Consider the following 23,306-nt stretch of genomic DNA (forward strand, 5'->3'; position numbering starts at 1 on the left):
TCTTCTTTTTCTCCTCCTGACTCAACAAAGCCATGGTTGGCAGGGAGCTCTGTGCCAGTACTTCACAGACTGACTCTTGTCCTGACCACAGAGGGGAAATGAGGTAGAAAAGCAGGAAACAAGAACATCCCTGCTTGCAGGGCACCACTGCTCAGTGCTCGTATGGTGTTGCTCAATTTTGCTTTACCTGGGGGGCACAAAAAGGCTCAGAGTTCATAAGGACATTTTTGTTTGAAAAGCTTAATGGAAGGAAGGTGACCCAGAAAGTGATGAGATCTTTGTGCATGTATTATATTCAGCATATACTGGGAAAAAAATGTTGTAGCAGGAAGAGCCTTTCTTGCTCCTGAGGCTCGATGAGCTGCTGGCCTCTCCATTGCCTCGCACAGGAGTGAGCTTCTTCTTTAGTCTCCTTCACTGGAGACATTCAAAACCCGCTTGGACACGTTCCTATGTGATGTACTCTAGGTGGCCCTGCTCTGGCAGGGGGGGTTGGACTAGATGATCTTTCGAGGTCCCTTCTAACCCCTAGGATTCTCTCTGTGGGTGTGTGTCCCACCTTTATTGGCCCCCTGGTAATAGGGAGCCTGCCCTAACCAGGCACAGGTGGACTCACACCCACTCTTTGGCAACTCGAGGCACCTGGTTTATCTTGTTTCTCTACATTTCCCCCCCCCCTTTTTTTTTTTTTACAACACTGATTACAGGATTTTCACACACATTTTACATTTACAGCTTACGGGATTTAACCCTAGCTTACAAATACTTTTCACAAAGTCTCTGCCTTTCTGACTTGAGTTGTTCTTCTCTCTCCTGTATCTGCTCTTCTCTTGGCTTCCCTCTGCTCAGGGGTTTCCAAAGAGCTTGCTGGTTCCTCATGGGTTTCTGGTTCCTCATGGGATTACGGGATTTAACCCTTCCTCATGGGATTCCATACACGGGTTTTAACCCTTCCTCATGGGATTCCATCCTCCTGGCTTCCCTCTGCTCAGGGGTTTCCAAAGAGAGAATCCTTATCTTGGCTTCCCTCTGCTCAGGGGTTTCCAATCCAAAGAGCTTGCTGGTCATACCTTTCAGGGAGAGTGTTAGCCCAGGCACTTTTTTTCAAATCAGGGAGAATGTTCCTGTTGCCAGCTCCTCACACTGCTGCTTCTTTAGACGTCTGTATGTTGCCCACATTCTCCACCAAATGTAGCAGGAGGAGCCTTTCTTGCTCCTGAGGCTTGACAAGCTGCTGGCCTCTCCATTGCCTTGCACAGGAGTGAGGTCCTCTCTGTGGGTGTGTGTCCCACCTTTATTGGCCCCCTGGTAATAGGGGGCCTGCCCTAACCAGGCACAGGTGGACTCACACCCACTCTTTGGCAACTTGAGGCACCTGGTTTATCTTGTTTCTCTACAAAATGTCATGATGAACTACCCCACTATTCAACTTCATCCAAATGTTAGTGTTGCTTACGATGGCTTTGATATAGAACACAAAACCTGTCCAAAGACAGAAAGGAAGGATGGTCCCTGACCAGCAGGTTATTAATTTAGTTTTGGAGATACAGACAGAAAAGCAGGGAAGTGATAGAGCAATGAGAGGTGATGTGCAGTGGTCTCAGAGCATCAGCTACCTAATGGGGTTTGCTCTCTGAAGAAGGTGCTGGTTTTCTGGAGGATTAATAAATAGCCAGAACGAGCTTCTCTGAATGATCTAAGTGGTATTTGGTTATGTCTGGGTGGCTGAAGACTGTGCAGAACCAATGGCATGGGCAGTTTTATAAAGAGGAGAGCCATCCACAGCTGGTAGAAATGCTGTGTGTTGGCTGAAGGTGCCAGATCAGTGCCAGGCAACCTGAGCCAGGGACAGCATCCCTCTGCCTAGGCTGCTCATAGCATTCTGCTTGAGACCTCAAGTTGAACCCAGACCACGTTCCCAGGTCTGAAAAGCCCAGTGCATTATCTGCTGAGCCACCCACCCTACTGGAAAATCTTCTCCATGTTCATGCAAAAGGAAAACAAAACCCAGACTGCTCTGGGCTCGAAGCCAAATCTGGGCAGAACACACACACGTTCCCCAGCAGGCAGGGAAAGGGCTGCACCAGGGTTTGGCAGCTTTCAGAGAATGGTCAGAAGGGGTTGGGAGGGATCCCTGAGGATCATCTTGTCCAACCCCCCTGCTAGAACAGGATCTCTTGGAGCTGGTTTGAGAGGAATCCATCCAGGCAGGTCTGGAATGTCTTCAGGGATGGAGACTCCACAACCTCCTTGGGCAAGCTATTCCAGGGGTGTGTTACCCTCTGAGTGAAGAAGTATTTTCTCACATTTGATTGAAATCTCTCATGTGCCAGTTTGTGTCCATTGCCCCTTGTTCTGCCACTGGAACAGGCACTGATGGTTGCAAACCAAGCTTTGGCACAGGAGTCTTTCTGTTGACATGGATATGCTCAGTTGTTTGTAAGCTGCAGGTTGTTTCCTTCCTCCTGTTATTTCATTCCTCCTGGAAGGGAAGGCAAAGCTGGAATATATCAGCCTGAAGTGGATCAGAGGTGTTTGCAAAGAGGATCTTGAAATGCAAGGCACCATCTTGTTTGTTCTTGTATTCCCTGTAACAACCTTTGCTTTACAAGAAAGGGTACAGAGAGGATCCAGGTCCTCAGAACAGAATTTTCTCCTACCTTGGGCTTTGCTTTGAAATCTGGGACCTGTGAAAGCTGTTCCATGATGGGAGCTTCCCCTTGGTTGATGTTCAGCTGCTCTCCAAGAACACACCACAGGGGAGGATTCATCCTGGTGTATATCTGTTTCCTTTTATATGAGAATGATTTATTCCTTTGTTCCAAGGCACCATTTATTTACCCTTCATCTACTTGCAAAACTCCTCTTGAAGCCACCAAAAATGAGCCCATACTCATTTTCTGTGCAAATAAGCTGCTGAAACACCAATGCCTTGGTTATTGGTTACTAGTGCTGGGCTGGCACTTGCAGAAGAAGGTCCTTGGGTCTCCAAGTTAATCCTGGAGCAGGAAACTGAGGACATCTGTGGTCTGACAAAGATTTCTGACTTTAATATTCAGCAATTGCTACATTAACCCTGCTCAAACTGTGAAACCCATGGTCCCAGCCATGATGATGGTTGGATTCTTCTGATCCTTCCCTCTGGGTTGGATCAGCAGTGTTTACCTTGCTCCCAGTCTTCACATGGAGGTTAATGCAGGAATGTGAAGGTGCCACAGCTCATCCCTGTCAGGACAACCAGAGAATCTCATAGTAACAGCAGAGGAGAAGCATCTCAGCAGCTTTGACACACCAAAAACCCATTTCCAGGGGATGTTGCTGGGCATGAACAACTGAAATGAAGTTCTCTCAATTTCTGCTTCAGAAAAAAACCAAACAAACCAGCCCAGTCCCTCTTTCTGGTGATATGTCCAAGGAAAGCAGACACAGTGCTGAGCCTTAGCAACACTCCTGAAGTTTGGTGTGGAGCAGGACTCCAGATCTGCCTCCACCTGCACCAGGGAACCATCACACAACCCCTTCTGATGGGGTTTGGTTATCATGGAAAGATTTTTCCCAACAAGTAACTGAGATGCATACACAGTGCTGGAAGGGAGTTAATTTTCAGATCCATGAATAAAGAGCAAGACAAACATAAAAAGCAGGAGCTGTTTGGATCTTTTACAGAACTGCAGTGTTGTTCTGAATGGATCACTTTTACATTTATACAGCACAGACATCATAGGAGGCTTGAAAATTCCTGAACAACATTGCACATTGAATATCAAGAAAACCTCAGGAGCTGAAGTCAAAGTGTGTGCAGCAGGCAAATCTAATTCAGAGAAAAGGAAATCTCTTCAGGGTCCTTCCAAGTAAACTCATATTTTTTATAAGAAACACCATGAACTGCGTGCATCACCACTTCTCATGGTAAACTCCTCAGTTTATCAGTTTCAGAGTGGGCAAAGTGAGTATTGGTTTTGCCTAGATTTATATCTACAGCTCCAGAGCACAGAGAAAACAAACTTGGTTTTAGACCACTTAGCCAATACTCCTTTTATTAGGATTATTGGAGATTTTACTACTTTGGGATTGCAGGAAAGAGATAAACTTAGTTTAGAAATCATAAAAATGCTCATGAGTAAGCAGTGCCATTGCTGAAGTTGAAGTTCACACCAAAGGAGCAATGTGATGCTTTAAGGCTTGTGTGGTGCTTCCCAGCCCACCTGGGCCTGGAAGAGAAATAGATTTGCATCTGGCCTACTGAAAACCTTCCTAAACCTTGGTATTGGACAGCATGGATTCCCAAACAGATCTTTGCTGCTCACTGAGAAATTCCAAGCCTGGGGAATTGCCCCAGATGACTCCTCTGAAGCACAATTCCCATTGGGAGTGTCTTCTTCCAAATGTCTTGCCAAGGAGACAGAGTCTAAAGGGTGGGACTGGGTGTTCTTGGGCTGGTTCTGGGTCCAATGTGAACAATCTGGGGGTTGACAGCCCGTAGCCTTTAGGTCCTGATGGTTCTCCAGCGGGGGCCACGCTGGTCCTGCAGGAAACAGCCACCACTGGCAGCTGCTGTGTCACCTTCAGGTCCCTCCAGATCAAAATCTGGAGCAGCACCAGGGTGCTGTAGGTGGATTATGCTTCTAAAAGAGCACACTCCCTTCCTTCCCCAAAATACAGCTCATTCCCTGAGCCCACAGGCAGAAATAAAGCAAGTTCCCCCTCTTACTGCCCATCACTAAGTGATCCTGGGGTTACCTAAGAAAAGGCTTTGATTTCTCTGAGCCACTGAATAGCCCCTACTCTGAGCAGAGTAGCCACTCAGCACCTGAAAAGCATGGATTTAGAGGTTTAATTTCCCAGAATCAGTGATTTTAACACAGTGTTCAGAGCCTTAGCATGCAGCAAGTAGGGGTTGGACTTCTGTGGGCTGTGGCTCCCCTGGTGTGGCACAGAACTGGCCCATCAGCAATGCAGGCTGTGGGAAGGTGATGCAGGGATTTGGAGAGGAAAAGAAAAGAGCAGTTTGAAATCAGCATCTTCTGCTCATTTCAGGTCCCACTGCTGCTCCACCAGCCCCAAGACACACACAGACTGCCTATACCAGCATTGGAGAGATGTATGGGGCCATGGCTTTGTCTTTACCAAAAGGCAGAGTGCCCATGAAAAAAAAAGAAAAAGCATCACAAACCAAACCAAATGATTGACTGGGATTTTTAGGACTCACCTCCAGACACAGCAGGAGGGGAAGAGCTTGCAGTTCCCCACTCTGGCTGAAGAATGGGATCAGCCCAAGAAAAATCATCTTCCCACAGGAGAGAGTTGGAGCTTCTTTTGTCAGACACCCTGGTTTAAATGACCTTTCTCTTTTGGCACATGGATTTTGGCAGCCTGGAGAGTGCTGGTGCTAAATAACAGTAACAGCAGCTTTTCCATGGTACCATCTACAGCAAACAAAGCAAAGAGTGGCTCAGGATTCAGAGACAGATCAAACTTTGATTAACAAATTAATAGCTCCTATTTATTTGTAATATTCCCCATGGGGGGGACACAGACACCCAGGTGAGAGCAACTCCTCCTGCAAAAAGAGTTTTCAGCTTCTTTGTCTTTGTGCTCTGCTTCTTTAAATACTTCATTGGATGTCATCTCTGCAGCTAATGAGTATCAGAACAGGTATCCAGTCACAGGACTGTGAAGCCAATGTAGTGTTAATAGTTACAGGAAAAGCAAATATAAGCCTGCACTGCAGGTTTTCTACCAGCAGTTACCTGTTATTTCAGCTATTGCCTGGTTGTGTCTTTATGTCAACTTCTTTTTACAACTTTTGAATCCAGAGGACAATTTCAACAAATTCTGGCACAGAATCAGAGATATTTTGCACATCACCATCTCACAAGGTTTGTGAAATCTTTGTGAAGAGTCCCTCTTAGAATCACAGAATCCTAGAACTGGCTGGGTTGGAAGCGACCTCAGAGATCATCAAGTCCAACCCTTGATCCACTCCCGCTGCAGTTCCCAGCCCATGGCACTCAGTGCCACATCCAGGCTCTTTGGAAAGATCTCCAGACACGGAGAATCCACTACTTCCCTGGGCAGCCCATTCCAATGCCTGATCACCCTCTCCAGAAAGAAATTCTTCCTAATCTCCAACCTAAACCTCCCCTGGCACAACTTGAGACCTCTTCAGGTCTGATACAGAAGGGACCCTCCTGGCTGGAGTCTTCTTCAGTCATTTTTAGACATCAGAGAATCCAAGCAGAGGCTCAGCCAAGTTCTCTCTCCAGACCTCTCTGGTCTGAATTGTGCTGAACTCTGTTCCACTCCAAAAGAGCAAGCATGCAGGTATCTACAGCATCCTTCAGCTTTCTTCCAGGAGACCAAGAGAAGACAAACCTGGACATTTCAGTTGGGAAAAAAAAAAAAAAAAAAAAAAAAAAAAAAGATTAATCCAGAGGGCTGAGGCATTATCTTTTGATCAGCTTAGCTTTGGATTCACTCCAGACAGCAGGGCAGGAGGTTTGCTAGGAACTCTCAAAGACACAAGAAAAGTGTTGCATGGCTAAATATCCCCTGGAAATGTTTCATTGCTTTCCTGAAGACACTCTCCCTATCCAATGCTCCAACAGGTTTGCTTTCCAGTTGGCTGTTTCCTCTCCAGAACTTCAGACTGCCCCCTGCTCCTGACACCTTTCTAATTAATCATGAAAGACACTTTTCTAATTAATCATTTTACACATTATTACAATTATTACATTATTACAAATATTACATTATTACTGGAATTAATTTAGGTGGGAGCTCTCAAGGGAGCTGGAGGTGGAAAGACCCCATTTCCTTTTAGAACCTTTGAAGATCCCATCTAATGAGGCTTGAGGGTTTTAAAAGTTGAAAATAAAATTCTAAATAGCCCAACACACTCTTTCTCAGTTCTGCACCCAACAATACTAAAGCCTAAAAGGCAGATTTTCAGTGTTTGAATCCTTGGCTGGACTTAGTGTCAGAGGACATGCAGACAGCCACAGTCTGTGTGGGGCTTCCTTTGCCACCAGCAGCATCACCACCTTGAGTTTTTGTTCTGATTTTCCAACAGAGAAAGTCACACAATGGACTGAAAACTTGGCATCCTGGGGAGGCAGTTCTGGAGTTGAGAGCCACCAAGAGACCACTTTGAGCTCTTCCAGAGGGGCAGTCTGTCATTCCCACCACATCCAGCATCTGCAAGTCACACAGGAGTTGGAAGGCAGGCCCAATTTTCCAGCAAAAGTTACTCAGAGTCCTCACCAGAACTGAGCAGTGGTGGATCTGTGCTAATCTGGAGAAATTCATCTTAGAAAGTGAAAATTCTTTTTGTATTGACCTGAAATACAGTGAGGGACATAAGGAGGTGTTTGTCTTCTTCTGAAAATCATAGAATCATAGAATCCTAGAACTGGCTGGGTTGGAAGGGACCTCAGAGATCATCAAGTCCAACCCTTGATCCACTCCCGCTGCAGTTCCCAGCCCATGGCACTCAGTGCCACATCCAGGCTCTTTGGAAAGATCTCCAGACACGGAGAATCCACTACTTCCCTGGGCAGCCCATTCCAATGCCTGAGCACCCTCTCAGTAAAGAAATTCTTTCTCATCTCCAACCTAAACCTCCCCTGGCACAACTTGAGACCTTTTGTGCCCTCTTGTCTTGCTGAGAGTTGCCTGGGAAAAGAGCCCAACCCCCCCCTGGCTCCAACCTCCTTTCAGGGAGTTGGAGAGAGTGATGAGGTCTCCCCTGAGCCTCCTCTTCTCCAGCCTCAACACCCCCAGCTCCCTCAGCCCTTCCTCACAGCACTTGTGCTGGATCCCTTCACAGCCTCCTTGCTCTTCTCTGGACCTGCTCCAGCACCTCAATCTCCTTCCTGAACTTCCTGAGGGGCCCAGAACTGGACACAGGACTCAAGCTGTGGCCTCCCCAGAGCTGAGCACAGGGGCAGAATCCCTTCTCTGGACCTGCTGGCCACGCTCTTCCTGAGCCAGCCCAGGATGCCATTGGCCTTCTTGGCCACCTGGGCACACTGCTGGCTCATGGTCACCTTCCTGGCAATCCAGACTCCCAGGTCCCTCTCTGTCTGGCTGCTCTCCAACCACTCTGTGCCCAGCCTGGAGCTCCCCATGGGGTTGTTGTGGCCAAAGTGCAGGACCCGGCACTTGGAATGTTGAACCTCATCCCGTTGGGATCATCCCAACTCTCCGGTCTGCCCAAGTCCCTCTGTAGAACCCTCCTGCCTTCCAGCTGATCCAAGGACATGTGTGTGTTACTACTTTTCACCTGTTCAAATATAAAAAATACCACCTTAACCTCATGGCAGCAAAAAAGTTAAGATTAAGTCAAGAAAATTTAGCCCAGGATCAAACCCTACTATATGCTGTGCAAATCTGCTCCTAGGGAAGGTACTTAACTTACAGCATCCAACCACTGACCCTATAGACAACATAAAATTATTTTTCTGAGAACAGTGGGTACCAGGCATTTTTTAGACCTGTACACTTTTTACACCTGTAACTTCCCAAAGAGAAATAATTTCAAACTTCTCAGAGGGGTGAGAGCAACACAAACCCTTCCTTGGTGAGGAACAGCAGTTCCCCTCTGTGGGTACAGCTGTGGAACACTGAAGTGGAGCATCCAGAGGTCCCAAAATCCATGGGAATCAGAAAAGAGCCAAATTCAACCAAATTATTATGTATTTTCCTATTTCTCTGAGAGAATGAAGAAAAAGAAAGGCCAGAGGTTGTCTGTGGGAGCAGGCAGACCATGGATCAACTCAACTAACAACAGGCATGGTGTCACCTGAAGTAGAAAGAAAGAAATAATTTATATTTAGAAATGCAAGCAAAGGCATCACCTGTTCAGAAAGCAGCAATCTTACCTAGCTGTGCCCACATAGATGTCAGTGGCACAGATCCTGTTCACTTGGGTTTGGTCTGATAAATCAGGAGCAACAGATTTTTAGGACCAAAGAGGGGCTGGAGGTGGCCTGGTCAGGTATCCTGAGCTGGGGATTAATCTCCAGCCTCTTCAAATGCCAAGAGAGCTGTTAAACACTTCTCCCACAAAACTCAACACACCCTGCCTCTGCTTTCTCCCTGGGCAGGTAGTTATACCACCCAAATCCAGCCTGATTCCTTCTGCATCCCTTTTATCCAGCCCTGTCCTCAGCTCCCAGGTCCTTCCTCCTCCCAAAAATGAGAGCCTCAGCTCTCTGCTTCAGGCTCTGCCCAGGGATGACTGCCCAGCTGCTGCCAGTGATGCTCCAAGGCTGGAGGGAATGGCTCCCAGAGCTCCTTTCTCTTCTCCTGGGATGAAATGCCCCATTTTCCAGTGCAGACAATGGAGCTCAGCACTCAGACCCTGCAGCACATTTCTCAAGAGTCTCAGATGAGTAAAACAGCTATTTAGGAACCAGTGCACTCATTTGAGTGTTCAGATGCAGGGATTTGGCACCTAAGGTTGGTCCTGGTTTGAAAACTGGGTCAGCTGTTGGTTTCTCCTCTGCTCTGCCTCTTTGCACTGGGGGAGCAGAAAGTCTTTTGCTGAGCTGACACTGTCACAGGTTAAAAGGGCAGAATGTGGTTGGAGAATCAATCTTGGGCTGCAAAAGTATGTGATGATTTACTGAAAAGGGGGAATCTCAGCAGCTTCTGCAGGGCTACAGCCTGAGAAGGATGTTTGCTGGGACAATTTTCCCAAGAAACTGATGTGCCTGATGAAAGGGAGCTCTGTTTCGTCTCTATTTTGTCTCCAGGCTTTGAGAAATCAGAGGGTGATGCTGTGAGCCCCAAGAGGTGTCATTTACAGCTTCCCCTGAAGAGATGCTCAGGTAAAGGACAACCTGAAGGGCAGCTGGAAAGGCTGAAAAGGGAAATGTTTGTGGAAAACATTCCATAGGCTGAGTGGAGAGGTCACAGCCCTTGACCCCCAGCCCAGTTTGTCTCACTTGGAGATGGCAAAGTTCTGGCTGAGGACACAAGTACCACCACCAGGTTGGTAGAGGTGACCCAGGGTCTACCTTAATTGCAGCTCTGGGTGTCACCTTGAGCAGTTTGCAGTGTCCTTGACCTGACCTCTGTTATTCTCAGCATGCTGGACTTTACTTTGCTTTAATTTACTTTACTTTAATTTGGATTATCAATCAGGCTTGGTATCTCAGCATTACCCTGTGAAATCCCAGCTCCTGTTCTGAGCTGCACACTCCATGTTTATGGTGATCAGTTGCAAGATGCTCATTGACAGATGCTCATTGCTCAGGCTGGCAAACAATGTCTGAGATCATATTCTTTGTTTTGGCTATGATTTTTTTTTTTTTTAAAGTCTCAATTCAAGACAATTTTTTGCCAGTTTCCAAGCTCAGCTGAAGTACCAAAGGGACTCATGCTTAGCTTGGATTTATTGACTGCCAAGTGTATCACTATAGCTCCTGTTTTTCTAAATACTCTGACGTAACAGGAAGAGCCTTTCTTGCTCCTGAGGCTCAACAAGCTGCTGACCTCTGCACTACCTCACACCAGAGTGAGCTTCTCTCTGTGGGTGTGTGTCCCACCTTTATTGGTCGCCTGGTAATAGGGGGCCTGCCCTAACCAGGCACAGGTGGACTCACACCCACTCTTTGGCAACTCGAGGCACCTGGTTTATCTTGTTTCTCTACACTCTTTGTCCATTTCCCTTGGTGAAGGACTACACCCAATTATTTTTCTTTTTTGAAAGATGCTCAGAGTGAGGAGGAGTTCCTCAGTGCTCTAGAAAGATCAAGCCCTGGTGAAAGAAAATTATCCTGAAGACTTTTTTTCTATAAGCAGCAAGGGCCACCTGCATGGCCAAGGCCTTGTCCCAGCAGGATTTCTCCAGCCCCACACCAGAGAAGTTACAAAACTCTGTAATTCCCTGTGTCAGCACAGGGAATGGTTAAGAAAATCTTCCAGAGAGTTTGAGGAACTAGCCTGAAGTTGCACCAGGGGAGGTTTAAATTAGATATTAGGAAGAATTTCTTGACTGAAAGAGCAGTCAGGAGCTGGAAGGAGCTGCCCAGGGATGTGGTGGAGTCACCAGCACTGAAGGTGTTCAAAAACTTGTGGAGATTTCAGGACCCACTCTAGGAGGCATGGTGGTTTTTTCAGGGTTGTCTTTTGACTTGATAATCTTAGAGGCCTTTTCCAACTGTGACAATCCTGTGATTTTGTGTTTAATTTTACAGTTATTCAATTAAGACTTCGGAGTGTTGACCTAGTTCAGATTATTTCTTCTTTCCCTTACTGCTGCTCCTGTATTTTTCTGTCAGTTGTTCTTCTCTTCAGCTCTGTGGCTCGAGCAGAGAAGTTTCTCCATAAAATATAAATGTTATTTATATATTCCTGTGTTATAATTAATAATCCTACGTTATAATTTCTGCAGCTCTTTGTGCCCCACAAGGAACTGGGAGGATGAGCTCCACGGTGTGCAGAAAGGGAATGCAAGAGGGAGGGAATGTGTGTGTCCTCAGTTTAATTAGAAAATTTAATTGGATGGCGTTTGGGTCATTTTTTTTTTTTTTCCCCCACCCTCACCCCTCCTCCCTTTGGAGCTGGCTGCAATAAACAGACTTTTCTCTTTCCCTTTCATCCTTCAGTGGTTTGTAGTTCTGCATCTGCTCTGCTGGCATTGTCTCTGCTAACGGCCAGACCCATCAGGAAGCCAGAGCCAGGAGGCAAATGAAGGGACCATTGATACCACTGAGCCCCACATAACTGGCAACTGTTTCTGTCCCTTACCTCTGGAGATGAGCTGAACAGATTGTGTGAAATTTAAAAAAAAAAAAAAAGGGGTGAAGGGGTGTGTTTGAAGTAGGAGGTTTGGGGGGGAAAGAGGAAACGAGGAAAAGAGAAGAGAAGAGGAAAAGAGGAAAGGAAGAAAAGAGGAAAGGAGGAAAAGAGGAAAAGAGGAAAGGAGGAAAAGAGGAAAAGAGGAAAGGAGGAAAAGAGGAAAAGAGGAGGGATGATGATGATGATGTCTTGCTGCCTTGGCCCTTTTTTCTTGCTACCTGGTACCCAGGGAGTCTGTTGGAACAACAGCCTCAGCACAGGAAGCAAAAGTGAAAAATTCGTGGAAGTGAGCAAATCCGCTGATTTCCAGGGAATGTTTGGACAAAAGAGTGAGAGACTAAACACCCTTTTCTCTGGGGGGTGGATGCTCCAGGCTGGAAGGCTCCTGCAGAGCACCCCACTGGGCAGCTTTGGCTCTGCTGGGGCAGAACCTTGCAGCAGATGCTCAGGGAAGTGCTTAGCTCGGATCCAAGGGAAGGGATTCCAGGAACAGGGACTAAAAGTGGAGTGAAACTGAGGATGTGGGACACTTCTGGCAGGCACCACTCCCCCTGGCTCTCATGACAAAGGATATGGGGCAGAGCCATAAGGTGAGGTGGGGTATTTGTCATCTCTACCTGGAAAAACAGGGCCTGAGAAAGCTGGCTCATGGTTTTTTTTTGCTCCCCTCAGTCCATCTTCCAAGCAAGAGAGTCAAGAACTTCTCCCTCACCACATCCTACCCCCTTTCTGCACAGCCCTCCTGATTTTTGCCCCGGGTTTGGCTGTGAAGGGGAATTACATCTAAGGGGATGTTTGCCCAGCCTTGCCTGGCCTTGAGGAAGATTATGGCAAAGTAAACCTCTAATAGAAGATAAAAATGGGTGCAAGCAGCTCCTTTCTCTGAATCTTAAGATGAAAGGGATAAGGTGGGCCCCCCACCCTCTTATCTTGCTGTTTCCTCAAGTGGATCAGGTTCAGACACAGGCATTATGTGGTCCACACACCCTAATATATATTTCTCTCTCTTTTTCTTCTTATTCTCCCTGCCCCCTCACACCACATTACAGAGTCAGGCTGGGATCAAATTCAGCTTACTTGAATGTATATCATTTCCAAGTTGAAGTCTAATCTGCAGCCTTGTCCCCAGTGAGATGCTCAATTTACCACTCCTGTAACTAAAGCTCATTGTTACGGCTATAATAATCAAATGTATCATTTTCCTAAAGGATGCTTCTGGTCTACATTTTGCAGTTTTCAGTTTTCTATAAAACTCTTCCCTTTGTTAGGTCACACGCAGGTTTCCTGCTCCGTTCAACCTTTCTTTATGGTTTTATTTCTGTGCCCCGTTCACTCCGTTAACACGCAGGGAAAAAAGGAAAAAAAAAATTAAATTATAGTTCCCCTTGGAAGAATCAAAACTGTTCGTGTCTATGAAAGAATAATAGCATGACCAGGGGACTACAGATCAATGTTATCCAGATCAGCACTTAAATAGAAATCACTCTGCATGAAAAATTCACGATGCCCTCTCTCCTTTACATGGATAATGGGGACATCTGGTTACAGCAGAGAGAATCATTTTACCTATGTATATATGGGAGATACAGACTTCAAGGCTTTTGGTGTCATTCAGACAATGACTGACAGTGCCTGAATTAGTTATTTTTATGACTATTTTGAGGAGACACCTTCCTTCAAGTCTCTTATAGCAGCATCAGCATCAGGGAGAGGATACTGGGCTGGGTGAGATCTCAGCTGAGCCCTTGTGATGCCTGCAGGTTTCCTGCTGCTCGTTTTTAAGTGATGTTTTTAATGCTGATGAAAGGGTCAGTGGCCAATCCTCCTGCCCATCCATTTCTTCTTCTTTGATCACAGATCCAGAGAGGTTTCAGAGCCCTGGGACTCCTGGGATCACCCTACACAAAGGAGGGAGGGTACTGCAGTGCACACCTTTTGCTCACTGGTGTCAAAAATGATGTCAAAAATGGTTAATGCCATGGCAGCCTTATAGAGCAAGAGGAAAACTGAGGAAATACAATCTCTGTCCACATTACTGAGGACCAAATGCTTAACAACCACCCTGACTCCCCTTCTGAAGCCTAATGTCTCAGTGCTTTACATCCAAGGACTGAGCAGGACTCTTTTTCCCTTTAAACACAACCAGAGGACAAGAGTCAGCAGCTCCACTGGCCTTTTGATGTGGTGTACTTGGGCCAGGACACCCCCCTAAAAAGTGGGAAAACCAGTTTGGTCCCTTCCCCTGTCCCATGGGACTTGATCCATTGTCCCCACCAGTCTGGGGAGGAAATGCCTTGGGGAAGAGGCTGGGAAGAGCTGAGCAGGGAGGCAAGGGCTCCATCACTCCTCTCAGAGGTGGCCACCATCCTTTGTAGGATGAAAGCTTCAGGGGATGAAGGAGAAGGAACCCCACCAGCAGCTCTGCCTTTACAGGCACCCATGAGGCTCAGCTTCTCAGCCCCAGGTTGCAGTGGATTTCTATTTAGCAAGATCTGGTCCTTGGACAGATGTTGTCCTTTTGATTTGTAATGGGGATATCTCTGTCTTTAGTAAGGCTTTTGGGAAAAAAAACAACAAAACATTAGGCCAATATTGCATTTCTTCTCACAAAACACTGCCAGCTAATTCAGTTCTCCCTGAAAACACATCAGAAGTTTAGGAAATCAGTGAGTTTTCCTCCTCTTTCTTGGGAAAGCCAAGGGTCAGTGTGCAGTGGTGTGGAGCCTCAGCCCCCAAGTTATCTCCTGCATCTCCTGCCTGTGCCCATCAGCAGCCAAGGGCAATTCCAGGGTCCAGGAATGGGGACAGCATCCCCTTGTCAGCAGGCAGGAGCACAGAGGAAGGAAAGGTGGGCAGCAATTCCACTTGGAAATGTCAGGCATGAAATGTGAAGGTAGAAGTCAGCATGGAGAGAAGAAGGATTCAAGTGGCTTCAGGGTACACACATAGAAAGGTGCACGTGTGCTGGAGCTAGAGGTTAAGACAAAACCTGTTTTATATGCAGAGAAAGGACTTAAATAAAAGGTATTCAAGCTCAGCAACCCAGAGATGGAAATTGTAACAGATGAATTATCTCCTACCATGGAGGAAAATGAAGCTGTGTATTAGCTGCTCAAGTTAATGACAAATCAGCCTTTGCTTTTATTATCTATATATTTAGCTGTCTTGGCTAACAAAACCAGATTAGATCAGCAGAAGAGGAACCCACACTATGTACTGATGTCCTAATAAATATGCACAAGAACTACTTCACACACTGCTCAGGCCAGGAGCTGCTCTCTCCATTGCCATTAATATTGATTGGTGTTTAAGTGGGACTCCCTCTCAGCCCATTGCACTAACTCTAACGTGACAGCCATGGCCAGTGCCATTTCTGTTTCTAAAACAGACCTCAATCTCTCTCAACCTCAGTACCTGCTGTCTCCATCCAAGGCAGTCCCATGACACTGTTTAGATTGAAGTGAGAAGTTTTTATATTAAAAGCATCACAACCTTCCCCATCGCTCGCACAACATTCGGAGGAGGAAATGAACTGTGGAGCAGTACAGACTAGATCTAATCTCATTAATCCAACAATAATTGAAGTACAGGGCTTCCCCTGAGGCCATGGATTAATGACCAGCTAGGTGGAGCTGCTGACATGAAGCACAGCCAAGTGCTATTAACCCCAGCCAGGCATTATTTAATCCCAGAGGAAACGTTCTGTGCAAAATTCGTCACCGCTGGAGCCAGAGGAAGAGGGAGGAGCAGGGGGCACGTGGGTGCATGGAGGGCACCCTCTGGCATCCCCCTCTCCTCCCCACATCTCCTCACGTCCCCCTAAACCTGCCCTGACCACTGGAAACATAAAAATGAACTAAGGATCTGAAGCAGAAACTGCGTTGAGCGAAGCCCCGCTCTGCCTTGTGTGCTCCATGCCAGCTCTGTTTGCTGACAAATATTTACTAACCCTCTGGGCATAAAAAAAGGGCTGTGCCACCTGCTCTTCCCTCTCCTTCTGTCTCCCCAGGTCTAAAGGTAGCACTGTCTGGGTAGACCTGCAGCGTTCAACCCACTTGAGAGGCTCAGAAATGGCTCTGACAAAGCTGAGCCCAATTTGCTAAGCTCTGTTTGTTTCAGTCTCCTTTTCTAACTCCAGGCATTGGTCACTTCCTAGATGTAAACTCAACTAAATGCTGTTGCCTCTTTTAGCATTAAGAGGTAATTTCCTGGCTCAAGTTACCCACCAAAATAATTTCAGCCAGAAATTGGAAACCCTTTAAAGCTGCATTTGTGGCTCCCAGCCTCTACAAAGTGCTCCAAAGAAATAGGTAATAAATCATACTACTGGTTGTAGCAGCAATACCAGTAACAGCTGTAGTAGACACAGCAGTAATAGTAGTAATAATGAGCATCATTGTAGCTTAATCAATACCAGTAATGGTTTGGGAGATTTCTCTTTTTTTTTCATTGAACTTGATGGGAGTTTTGAGATTTACTTCAATGGGGATGGGGTCAGATCCTAAACAAGCAAGGGTTAGGCTACAAAAAAAAGAAAAAAAAAAAAAAAGGAAGCCCTATAGGATTAAGTCTCCCTCCCCTTCCCACTCCAAGTAAAAGAAAACCAAGAAAGATTAGAAAGCTGTAAGGGAGATGGACAAGCACGAGCCAAGCAGAGGTTAAAAAGCAAACAAAGCTGCAGGCACAGCACTGAGTGGTGTTCCTATTCACACCAACACAGGAATGTCCACCTGAGCTGTCCCAGCAGGACAGGGCTGCCAAACCATCCCTTCCCAACAGGAGGGAGTGGGGAACTCCACACACAGTTCCTCCAAAAGACTGGAAATGTGCCTCCTGTTTCACCTCTCTGCTCAGGTGTTTGTGCTCTGCTGCTGTCCCAAGGTGGCAGGTGGTCCCAGATGCTCAGGCTGCCCACCCATCCAGCCATTCCCAGATGGGAAGCTCTGGGATCTGCAGGATGAGGTGATGTCCTCTGAAAGGCAGGGAAATCTCCTTTGGCAGAGGGCTGGAGCCTGCTGCACCCAGGCTTGCATCCAAGAAGGCTGGCAATGGACTTTTTAGGATGTTGGGTAGGGATAGGACACAGGGGAACGGGTTCAAACTAGAGGAGGGGAGATTTAGATTGGATATTAGGAAAAGGTACATGTTAGGGTGGTGAGACCCTGGCACAGGTTGCCCAGAGAGGTGGTGGAAGCCCCATCCATCCCTGGAAGTTTTTAAGGTCAGGTTGGATGGGGCTTGGAGCAACCTGGGCTGTGGGAGGTGTCCCTGCCCATGCAGGGGTTGGAACTGGATGAGCTTTAAGGTCCCTTCCAACCCAACCCATTCCATGATTCTATGAGCAGGAACACTTGGACACTCAAGTGACACCAAACACAGCTTTCTCCAGCAGGACAAGTCTGAGGTGACGCCAACCAAAGCTGAACCATGTGATAACTTGTTGGAAACCATGAGGAAGAGCCTTCCAGGCAGCCTTTGCTCACCTGCATCGTGCTCAGGATGGGTTTGGGGAAGCTACACCCTGGGGACAGCTTTGACAAGGGAGGTCCCCTGAAGAATGCACTCCTGGTGAGAGAAGGAAGAGTGGTTTGTCAGCACAAGATGCACTCAACACCTTCTTTTTTTCCACCTCTGCCTCCTGCCATCAGCCACCAATTCTGTTTCACATCCGTATTTTTCTGGGAATGGCACAACACAAAGCAAAAGCCCCACGGTATTACAAGGTCATGGAAAAAAAAAAAAGAAAAAAAAGAAAAAAAAAGGCACTGCCTGCTTGTTCCTCCACCTAACCATAGCCAAACATTAACAACCAATTGTTCCTTTGTAGATAGTTGGCTGCTTCCAGCCCTGACATGTGTGACTGCTCTCTGGTCTCCCACCCGACAGAGCACAGTGTGAAAGGATGTACACATGAAAGCTAAGGGTAAATTCAAAAACATCAGGCCCAGGCTGCAAGGGACTTGGATTCAAGCTCAGCAAAACATCCAGGAAAGGCCAATGTATAATGGAAGTGGAGGAGGAGACAGAGGGGGGAAGCAGGCAGGGGGAGGGGGGGAACGTAAACATTCACCCATGAAAATATTAAGAGGGTTCTTGTTGCACAGTGACTTGAATTCAAAGTATTTCTGTGGTCATTTCCATTTCTTTTCCCAAGAGGGTGCTGGGACTGGCATGGCTGTCAGAGGAGTGTGAGAAGATGCCAGCACAGGCAAACAGTTTCCAAGGCAGAACTACAGCAATGCCTGATATTGTATTAATGGGAGTGCTGGCCATCTGGCCATTAGGGACAAGCTGCTGCCAGGGTGTCTCTCTTTTTCCATCTCATTTCAGAAGCTCTGGAGCCTGGGACCAAGACCCCCAGGGAGATTCTGGCTAAAGATCATTCCAGCATCCACTCAGATGTTGGAGAGAAAGGGCCAGAGAGCTGATAAGGCAGGAGAATGTGCTCACACCCACACAGAAAAAAAACCAAGGGAGAATAACACTGAATGGGGGGGTCAGAGGCAGAAAGAAAATGAGAGCAGATGAACAAGGGAATGGTTTAAACAAATAAGAGGGAGGAAGCAGGCAAAGGACAAGAAAAACAAGAGGCACAGCACTCGTTCAAAGGAGCCTTAAAAGGAGAAGAAAAGGAGTAGAATGGGTTCAATAAGGAGAAATGGCTATCATTAAAGAGGCAGGGGTTATGAAAGGACTACTAGCACAATGCACCAGTTTGGATTTTAACTACTCAGGGCTCAAGTAAGTTGGCTTTCAGTTCCCCCTCTTAAACAGAAGCACCTTGTCCCAGGAGCCTCCTGGAATAAGTGCTGGGTGTAAGGGATTAGGGAGCACGGGCAAAGATGCCAAAATTTTGTCTTGTCAAAATTAATGCTCTTCCCCATGCTGGTTTATCTGCTTCTTAATGATTATTGGAGATTCTCAGACTAATCCCCTGGGAATTTTTTTTCAGTGTATAGAATACTGAGTACAAAGCTAATAGTCACTATTTTATCCCAGGATGGCAGACTGCATTCCTGGAAGGGCCAGGTTGCTGCTAAATCTGAAAACAGAAAGGAAGAAATGAGGGCACCCAAAAAGAAAGCAAGAGGTCTGTCTGCAAAAAATAAATCTTGGCTGATGGGCAAGGAAGTGGCGTGGAAGAGCAAGAGTCTGCAAATGAGAGCCCATGCAGCCTCACTTCCTGCAAAAGCTGCTCAAGAGCTGGCGTGATATTGTGATTTCCTGAGGACTTACTGAGAAGTAGGCATCAGACACAACTGCTCCTTCTGCTGCTGTTATTATTACACCAACCTTGTTTGGATCCATATCCTCCAAGAGGATCTGTGGGCGGATCTGGAAGTCTGCAAACAGGATCCCTTCTGAGATTTCCCCTGCTTCCTCTTTTTACCTAAAGTCTGGCTGAGGATATTTAAAGGATGACTTTCAAGAAGATGCTTCTGGTGTGTGCCCCTGTGCTCAGCTCTGGGGAGGCCACAGCTTGAGTCCTGTGTCCAGTTCTGGGCCCCTCAGCCCCTCAGGAAGGAGATTGAGGTGCTGGAGCAGGTCCAGAGAAGAGCAAGGAGGCTGTGAAGGGATCCAGCACAAGTGCTGTGAGGAAGGGCTGAGGGAGCTGGGGGTGTTGAGGCTGGAGAAGAGGAGGCTCAGGGGAGACCTCATCACTCTCTCCAACTCCCTGAAAGGAGGTTGGAGCCAGGGGGGGGTTGGGCTCTTTTCCCAGGCAACTCTCAGCAAGACAAGAGGGCACAAAAGGTCTCAAGTTGTGCCAGGGGAGGTTTAGGTTGGAGATGAGAAAGAATTTCTTTCTGGAGAGGGTGATCAGGCATTGGAATGGGCTGCCCAGGGAAGTAGTGGATTCTCCGTGTCTGGAGATATTTCCAAAGAGCCTGGATGTGGCACTCAGTGCCATGGGCTGGGAACTGCAGCGGGAGTGGATCAAGGGTTGGACTCGATGATCTCTGAGGTCCCTTCCAACCCAGCCAATTCTAGGATTCTATGATTCTATGAAAGCTGAGCTGTGAATTCCACACCAAGGAGCCCGAGTCCCTCAATCCGCACTGGGCTGAGTGGTGGGGCTGGGGGGGTCTCACAACACGGAGGACATGGGTTACAAGAGCTTTTCCTTAATGGGATCTGCAGGGCCTCACCTTTCATGTCAGCAATAGGTCAACTTCTGCCCCATGGGACAGGATTGGTCCTTGTTCATTGCAGAGAAGCAAACAGCTCACCAAGAAATCATTGCAGAAAAAAAAAAAGAATTGTTGACAGTACCTGGGATGTGTATATGAACATGATATTCACATCAGTGTAGGGCCACAGAAATATTTGATGTCCATTATTAATTAAAACAAAACCTAATTGAGTACTGCCATAGTTAAACCAAACCCAAGGTCTGGTTCCTGCAAACCCTCCCATGAAAGTCATTCCTGCTCACCAGAGTGCCCCACTTATGGCAACGTGATCATTTGTACAACTTCCTCTATGTGAAGCAGCAGAGGAGCACATCCTTAACAAATAAGATGTTTTACTGGGTTTTCTGGAGTCTGGGACACTTCTTTTTTACATTTAATGAGCCCAGAGCTGCAGTGCTGGCTGCCCAGGAGGATGCTGCAGGGCTGCAGTTGCCTCTCAAAGGCAGCCAAGAGCCCCAGTCCCAGGGGAGGTGGCTTCAGAGGAAGGCAGGCTGACAAAAAAATCCCAAACAATGCTAAGGAGGGGAAATAGGATGGCCAGAAACCTCCTCGTGTCCATAGCACAGCTGTGTGCTGGATCATACCAGGGAGCTTCCATGCCACGTCACACTTTTTATTCCAACAGATCATTCTGTGCTTATTTCTTATTAAAAAACAAAATCCAGCCACTTACACAGATTTCAGTGTGGAAAAAAAAAAACAAACAACCCAAACTAAAAAAACCCTACAGGAAATGTACTGGTCATTCCTGTTCCTATTTAAAGGTTCATTTAAGTCTGGAGTCCCTTTGCAGGATTGGTCCTCCCCCTAAACCTTAAGGGATTTCCACACAAATGATCTTGGTAAGCAGCCTTCAGTAGACACAGAAAATTCAAGATCTCAGAGGGATAGAATTTGATTGAAATGAACTGAAATAAACCCAACCTAAATATCTTCACCTTCCTGGAGCATTTTAATGCTTTAGAGGGCCTTAGCTCCCTTTATCTTACATTTTATTAGCTAAAGTGGAATTGGTAACACTCATAAACATGTGAGTTTTTAGTGTCTATAATTATTTCTGTGAAAAAGAGTCCTGGTTGAGACAAAGCATGCTGTAGGAAGAGAAAAAAATCCTTCAACAATGTCTTCCACAAGGAAAAGAACAAAATTACAGCAAAGCTCTTTTCCACTTCTTCTTTCTAAGATTTAATTTTCATCACATTTCTCAAGCAGAACTGACCAAACCTCGGAAAAATTACTCTATTAAATAGGAGTTCAAAATCAAAACTGGTTTTGTTTCACAGAATTTTGATTGGATAGACCCTTGCCCAGTTCTGGGCCCCTCAGTTCAGGAAGGATATCGAGGTCCTGGAGCAGGTCCAAAGGAGGGCAACCAGGCTGGTGAAGGGACTCAAGCACAGGCCCTATGAGGAGAGGCTGAGGGAGATTGAGGTGCTGGAGCAGGTCCAGAGAAGAGCAAGGAGGCTGTGAAGGGATCCAGCACAAGTGCTGTGAGGAAGGGCTGAGGGAGCTGGGGGTGTTGAGGCTGGAGAAGAGGAGGCTCAGGGGAGACCTCATCACTCTCTCCAACTCCCTGAAAGGAGGTTGGAGCCAGGGGGGGGTTGGGCTCTTTTCCCAGGCAACTCTCAGCAAGACAAGAGGGCACAAAAGGTCTCAAGTTGTGCCAGGGGAGGTTTAGGTTGGAGATTCGAAAGAATTTCTTTCTGGAGAGGGTGATCAGGCATTGGAATGGGCTGCCCAGGGAAGTAGTGGATTCTCCGTGTCTGGAGATCTTTCCAAAGAGCCTGGATGTGGCACTGAGTGCCATGGGCTGGGAACCACGGGGGGAGTGGATCAAGGGTTGGACTTGATGATCTCTGAGGTCCCTTCCAACCCAGCCAATTCTAGGATTCTATATCCTAGAGTATTTTTCAGTTATTCTTTTTCCCTATCAAGAATTATCATAAAGTGTTTAGCTGGAGGTTGGGTTTGTTTGTTGTTGTGTTTTTTTTTTTTTAACTCTACATAAGACATTTCATTTGGTGAAGTTATTTCCCACTAAGAAAATCCATTGTGCTGGATTTTAAAAAGCTCATTAATGATCTCATACAAAATACTGGGGAAGACTTCCATGAAGCCAAACCATTCTGGACATGATTTGGGGTCAAAGCTTTGAAAAGCTTTGAAAATAAAACCCATGGAGCTTAAAATCTGAAGCAATGGTTTTCTGAGGGTGACTTTTTTAACTCCACTTTTAGGTGAAAACTTCAGAGCTGCAGTGTGGCCACATTTTCTTTGAAGGACCCGTGGGTTAGGAAATGTTGAGTTGGGAGGGGAGGGACAGGAGTTACTAACCAGCTGTCCCGGGTGGTGTTTTCTGTTTTCTCCCTGTGTTAAATCCCAGGAAGCTGTTTCAGCTGGGATGGGACAGAAAAAACAAGATGATTCAGTGCAGAAGGCCAGGACAAAGCCCTGGGTGCCACCAGACAGAGTGGCAACCCCTGCACATGAGAATTAAGGAGGACTTTGTGCTGTCACCTTCTGTGCAGGGATGGATGTGACTCAGAAGCAGCAAGGGAGAAGTTATAGGATGGGAAGTGGGCAGGAAGGGAGCTGGGAGGAGAGCCCTGTTCACTGACATGAGGTCTTCCACACCAGAAGATTTGCACCAGGAGTGGTCAAAGAGAACTTTGATCCCCTCCTGGGGGGAACTGGGTTAATCTGGTTGGAGGAAAGAAACCCAGAACATGCTCAGTGGGGTGATCCTGCAGGTCTCATGAAGAAGGATAATATTCTCAGCCCACTTAGAATCATAGAATTGGCTGGGTTGGAAGGGACCTCAGAGATCATCAAGTCCAACCATCAAGTCCAACTTCTTCCCTAGTGAAGTGGTTTGAGGCACAGGCTGGCTTGGAGCAGGAGAAAAGGGGATCCCTGTATGGCTTTGAGAGGTGGCACTCAGCAGAAAGCTTCCTTGGGGTTCTTTCTGCTCCTTCCAAAGCCACTGCTGCTCTGTGGCTGCAGTCACACATCTGGGACATAAATACAGCTCTTTACTTTGCTAGGGGTCTGTGCTCTTGGAGGAAATGTCTCTCTCTCATCTCATCCACTTGAAAGACTGGAGAGAAACAGCAGAGGAAGGAGCAGAAGCACAATGGAGACAAAAGTGTGGACAATCACACCAGGATCCAGGCAGCACCTGCCAAAACAAGGGTTTGCAATGAGAGCAACTCTAGAAGTGGACATGAGACCCTCTCAGTGTGGTCCTGCAAAGAGAAAAGCAGTGGCAGGGAACTGGATAGCAAAGCTCCCCACAACATCATCAGC

The sequence above is a fragment of the Calypte anna genome, chromosome 3 (genome assembly GCF_003957555.1).
Source record: "Calypte anna isolate BGI_N300 chromosome 3, bCalAnn1_v1.p, whole genome shotgun sequence".
NCBI classification, from domain to species: Eukaryota; Metazoa; Chordata; class Aves; order Apodiformes; family Trochilidae; genus Calypte; species Calypte anna.